This window comes from Lepus europaeus, chromosome 18, assembly GCF_033115175.1.
Source record: "Lepus europaeus isolate LE1 chromosome 18, mLepTim1.pri, whole genome shotgun sequence".
Lineage (NCBI taxonomy): Eukaryota > Metazoa > Chordata > Mammalia > Lagomorpha > Leporidae > Lepus > Lepus europaeus.
This window is the reverse complement of record NC_084844.1, coordinates 70,585,694-70,591,587: the sequence shown is the minus strand read 5'-3', so window position 1 is coordinate 70,591,587 and position 5,894 is coordinate 70,585,694. Positions and strand designations below refer to the sequence as shown.

The window sequence follows — 5,894 nt, the reverse complement described above, 5'->3', positions numbered from 1 at the left end:
TTAAAAAAATTCTATGTTGCATGTACCCTGTGAAATGTCCTATTGCCTAACCACATCCTAGCTGAAAGACAGCCAGTTCCTCTGTAACCTTGCTAATTCCAAGAAATGTCATTAGCCCATGCAAACATAGTTGAAAACCTCTACTTATTACACCAGAAAATTGTAACCGAACCCTGCCACCTACATTTTGGTTTTGCCCCATATAAGTCTTGCTAGACAGGGAACCAGCAACACAGTGTGGCTCCCAATTATGTACTATGTCCCTGGCCAATCAGTCTGCAACTCATCAATAAAGTTTTACCCAAATTCAGTCTCTGAGTGGTACTCTCCCCATTTCCCATAACACATCTGGTGACACAAGAGAATACCAACTAATAATTACAAACAAACGCTGTTTTACCTCTGAATCTAATTTCTAGGTAAGCAAAATAAGTAATGATTTTATCAAGGATTTAAATAAGCATAATGACAATACATTCACCAGAACTTATGTGTAGTGTTGCCCAAAAATAACAATAAAGGGTGCAAGGGAGTTTACTATGATGCTTTTCATTGCTATTCTGATTTTGAACTAAGTTGTCAGGCAGCCATAATTGTAACAAGAATGCTCAGGATGTTTTCCAATCATACTTTACCTAAGGAGCTTTAAATGATCAAACTGTACCAATATCTAAAAATGTTTTAAGCTAACACATTTCATTTGTTTGAGTAATAATTTAACTAACAGTAAGTGTCTAGAATACAGCTGTAATTTTAGAGGTATATCAATAAGTAATGTAAACTAGGCACTAAAATAATCTCGGTATGGTTCTTTATGCATTTTAAATACATGCATAAATAATATGTACTATACGTATTAGATGTCACCATATATGTAAAAACACAATACATTTTCTATCTAAAGAAACAGTTCACCAATTACTTAGGGCAAGAAGAGTTTGAAATTTACATAATGTTAACTATTAAACAACGTTATAAAATGAATTTATAACATTCAGAATTGAAGTATTTTAGGAATTTGAAAAATACATGTTAGTAAATTGTCTTGGCTTAAATAAGGATAGAAAACACAGTATTTTACAAGTCATTTCTAACATACTTTTAACAGAGTGAATGGCATCCAGACTCCTGAACTGAAGTCAAGTTTAGCTCAGGGCATCTACAGGTTTTATCAGTGCAGTTTGCAATCATGGTAAAGGAAGATATGCAACAGGTTTCTGCAGTCCGTTTTATGCACAAACATCTGTCTGCTTCTAGGTTAAGCTAAAAACAGCCAGAACAACACTATACAGTAAGAGCACCTACTCAAAGGTGCCTTCAGTTTACATCTGAAAACACTGGGTGTCACACATCACTTCACACTAGCTATGAATTCTGAAATCTAATAGAAAAATAAGACATGGTCTCTGAATTATTAGAGGATCATTACCAATTATGTATAATATGTAACAATACGAAGAGAAAAATGACTTGGTGCAAAGGAAGACGAATACAGTCCCAGGTGGGTGGTGTAAAGATCCCAAAGGATTTCCGTCTTTTAATTAAATCAACTACAGTGTTTTAGTTAAAACCGTCCCAGCACCATCCCCGCCGCCAATGCCGCCCTGGCCTGGGCACTACCCTCCCATCCGCCCGCCCGGACCTGGGCCTGGGCCTGGCAGGCGCCTGCCCTGCGAGGCCACAGCGCGGCTCTTCGTGCGCCGAACGAGGAGCACCGTACGCGGGCCAGGCCGCCTCCCACTCACCACCCTTGAACTCCCAGGCCCAGGCCAAAGAAGGCTGCCAGCGGGGCACGGTCGGGGTCCCTCTTGGTGGCGCCCTGGGCCGGCTCCATTTTGTGCGGGGAGTAGGCCGGCTAGCGGAGACACGGTCCGCCACCGCCCAGACCCTGCCCCCTCGGCTTCTGCAGCCGCACGGGCCCTGCGGAGCACTCCCCGCCCGCCGGCTCATGGGTCCGCGGGGGCCTGGCCAAGTCCGGCCGCTTTGTCCATCCGCGCACTCCAGCCCCGCGCGGTGGGCGGGAGATGGGCACTGGGTGCCGGTCCGGGCTGGCTGGGCCATCGGGGGTCCGCGCAGCACGAGTGGGGCTGACAGGTAGGCAGGCTCGGCCGTGGGGCCTCAGGCCACCCCGCGCACCTGCGTGGGGAGGCAGCGAGGTCCCCGGGGAGGAAGGAATGGCGTTGGTGTCCTGCAGTCTGGTTTGCACGTAAAAAATGCAGCCGTCTGGTAGCTTGTGGTCCCTGGACTTGGGAATTAAGCCTTTGGGATTGCAGTAAGGTTTCGATCATCGCTGGTGGGAGGCAGGAGGATAGGCAGGGGCTTACGGAGCAGTAGTCTTGGAGAACAAAGAATTACAGAGCACCCACAAATTGTTAACTCGCCAGAAGTACTAGAACAAGATGCTTTAAACACGGGTTGGAATTGAGCAAAGATTAGACACCTTTTTAAAAAGGTGCTCTGAGCACCACTGACACCAAGGTTCTGACAGTATTTCGTGACAATGGACGGTGAGAGTTCTACCACAGATGCTTCTCAAGAAGAAATATATCTTCCAATTGCAAATGTGGCTAGGATAATGAAGAACGCCGTACCTCAAACAGGAAAGATTGCAACAGATGCCAAAGAATGTGTTCAACAATGTGTGAGTTCTTAGCTTTATAGCATCTGAAGCCAGTGAAAGGTGCCATCAAGAGAAACAGAGGACAATCAATGGAGAAGACATTCTCTTTGCCATGTCCACCTTGGGCTTTGACAGTTATGTGGAACCTCTGAAATTGTACCTTCAGAAATTCAGAGAGGCTATGAAAGGAGACAAAGGAATTGGTGGAGCAGTCACAGCTACAGATGGACTAAGAGCAGAGCTTACAGAGGAGGCATTCACTAACCAGTTACCAGCTGACTTAATAACTACAGATGGTCAGCAACAAAATGTTATGGTTTATACAACATCATATCAACAGCTTTCTGGTGTTCAACAAATTCAGTTTTCATGATCTGCAGAAATGATGGATGGAAGTGTAGAGAAGCAAGAGTCTGTGATTCTGGAACAGACATCAGAAGAAAATGACGTGAAAAAATGTCTCTTTACACATTAAATAGGTGTAATGTAGTTTCCTGATGCTTAACTAATTGAGGTGTTAATTCTGACTTGAGAATCTTTTTCATGAATGATTTTAAAGAATAATTTGGAATTTAAAGGTATTAAAATAGTTTTGTTTTGTATGAGAAAAAATAATAAAATCCCTAATAAAGTGAATGACTTTGAGAAATCTATGAGAAAAGTATATTCTTATGATGACATAAACACACCAGTAGCGAAAAGAGGGACATCACCTCATTTCAGGAATCAGAGTAACCGTAAACCTTCACAGGCTAACTATTTATGCTAAAATTTCAGCAGTACCCATTAGATTTTAAGAGTCAGTGCTAAGGTCAAGATGTGAAATTTGTGAATTTTGTAATTTCCCATTGAGTGTTATTAGTTTATCTGCATTCTAATATCTTAGTGTTCATAATGAGTTGTCTAACATTTTAAATTTTCCTCTTTTAGATGAAGAAAGGTCAGATTTAAAACAGAAATATAGTGAACTATTTTAAATAAAAAACACTTTTGGGTAGGCCATTTTAATTTTAGAAGACATCTTGTAATTCCTTTTAAATCATAAACAGAATTAGTTTTTTTTAAAAAAAGACAGCAGGCTGACATCAGCAAAAAGGCAGAGTATGAAACTCCAAGTACTTGTCCTCCCATAGAAACACTGAAAGACAAGCAATTAATCAAGCAAACTGTGTCAAAACTCTGAGACACAGTCAAAGATTTGCAAAAGTCTAATGAATATAGAATCAAGAAAAAGAGAACTTGGAAATTCTGTGGCATTTTTGACTTGCCCTTAGCTCACCCTCTACCTTGGCTGTAGCAGTATTCAAGAGGGAAGTTCACACACCCAGCTTGGGATTCTGGTACCTGGATCCAGATAGAGCACAGCAGATCATTTTGTAAGTTGTTGTGCACATCTGCTTGAACCTGTTCAGGGGCAATCTGAAGGAGTAGCCAAAAAGGCATTTCTCTTTGTTTAGGCAACTTAGAAGAAAGCATCAGGCATTACTGGAACATACTGCAAGGCAAACTAAGAGCCCAGGGATGCCTGGGGCAAAAGATTACAAGTGAAACACAAAATAGACCAACCCAATGCCTCGGAGCAAAAACTAGTGAGAGTTTCTTTGGGAAATTAGGACATTCAAAAGGACTCATATACGTGGGAGAAGGCAGAAGGCCATGTGCCTTTCAGAGGAATAGGCATGATCAAAAGAAACAGAGAAGACAGCTTCCCCAGCAGGAAGGAGTGCAAGCCTGAGCAAATGTTTAAGGACTCTGGCAGCACAGTCTACAAAGACATGGTGCCACTTGGTTTTCCAGTACTAGGGTTTTGTTGTTGTGATTGCTGTTGCTCTTAATAGCTCCTGACATTCAAGAATATCTCTGTTAAACACAAGAAACAATGACCTCAGTCACTACGTATGACAATCAGTAAGTATTTTCAGAAATAGTTTGGGAAGTCACTAACAAATGGACTACTATACTCTTCAACAACTCTGCCCAACACTATAAATGATCAGATCTGTGTGAATACAGGGTCTTCAAGAACTTCATACTATGTGAAGAACTATGGATGGATTTAAACATTTTTGCACTACAATGGAATTACCTTTTAATTCACTTTTTCCAGAAACTTTTCAAGTCCCCCTGTATATAGAAAACACCAGCAATGGGCCCTGCGCCCGCATGGGAAACCAGGAGGAAGCACCTGGCTCCTGACTTCAGATCGGCATGGCGCACCAGCCCCAGAGTGCTGGCTGTGGCAGCCATTTGGGAGGTGAAGCAATGGAAGGAAGAACTTTCTCTCTGTCTCTCTGTCTCTCTCTCTCTCTCACTGTCTAACTCTGCCTGTCAAAAAAAAAAAAAGAAAGAAAACATCAGCAAACAAAATAAGAATATGTAAATAAATCAATTGAATATTGGATATTCTGCAGTACAGACCATATGTTAGACCACAAAGTAAGTGTCTATATATTTCAGACAAGATTGGGAGCAGCATTCAGGGTGGTATGGGCACAGTCAGTATCAATTTATTTCTTTTTTTTTAAAGATTTATTTATTTAAAAGTCAGAGTTACACAAGGAGAGGAGAAGCAGAGAGAGAGAGAGAGAGAGAGAGAGAGAGAGAGAGAGAGAGTCTTCCACCTGAAGGTTCATTCCCCAATTGGTTGCAATGGCCAGATCCGAAGCCAGGAGCCAGGGGACTCCTCCAGGTCTCCCACGTGTGTGCAGGGGCCCAAGGGCCTGGCACATCCTCCACTGCCTTCCCAGGCCACAGCAGAGAGCTAAATCAGAAGCAGAGGAGCCAGGACTCAAATCGGTGCCCATATGGGATGCAGGCACTCCAGGCCACAGCACCGGCCCCCAATATCAATATATTTCAAAGACTGAAATCTTACAAATTATCATTTCTGATCCTGAGAAAATAAGAAATCAATGACAAATGAAAAGTGGAAAATTCTGAAATATAATACAAATATGTCCAGGACAGATAAACAGATAGACAATGGATGGATAGGTGTACAGATGTATACAAAAACAGATACATACACATACACATACACATACAGTGGTTTAAGATTTTAAGGAGCATAAAAATGCTTTAAATGATCCCTGGTTCAACTTTAAAGATTTTTCCGCACCCCCAAGCAAAAACATTACAGAAATGATAAACTTAAACTGTCACATTCAGTTTAAAAAAAAAACAGGATGCAGGACCATCATGATTAAAAGCTAAGGCACAGGCAACATGGATCTAAACACATGCTTGAGGAGAACATTTGGCCTAGCAGTTGAGA

At 41.9% G+C, this 5,894-nt stretch overlaps 1 pseudogene; it reads left to right on the top strand.

The window, feature by feature from the left end:
- The first annotated feature begins 2,500 nt into the window (after positions 1-2,500).
- On the top strand, positions 2,501-2,993 carry LOC133746982 (nuclear transcription factor Y subunit beta-like; annotated as a pseudogene).
- Positions 2,994-5,894: the final 2,901 nt, after the last annotated feature.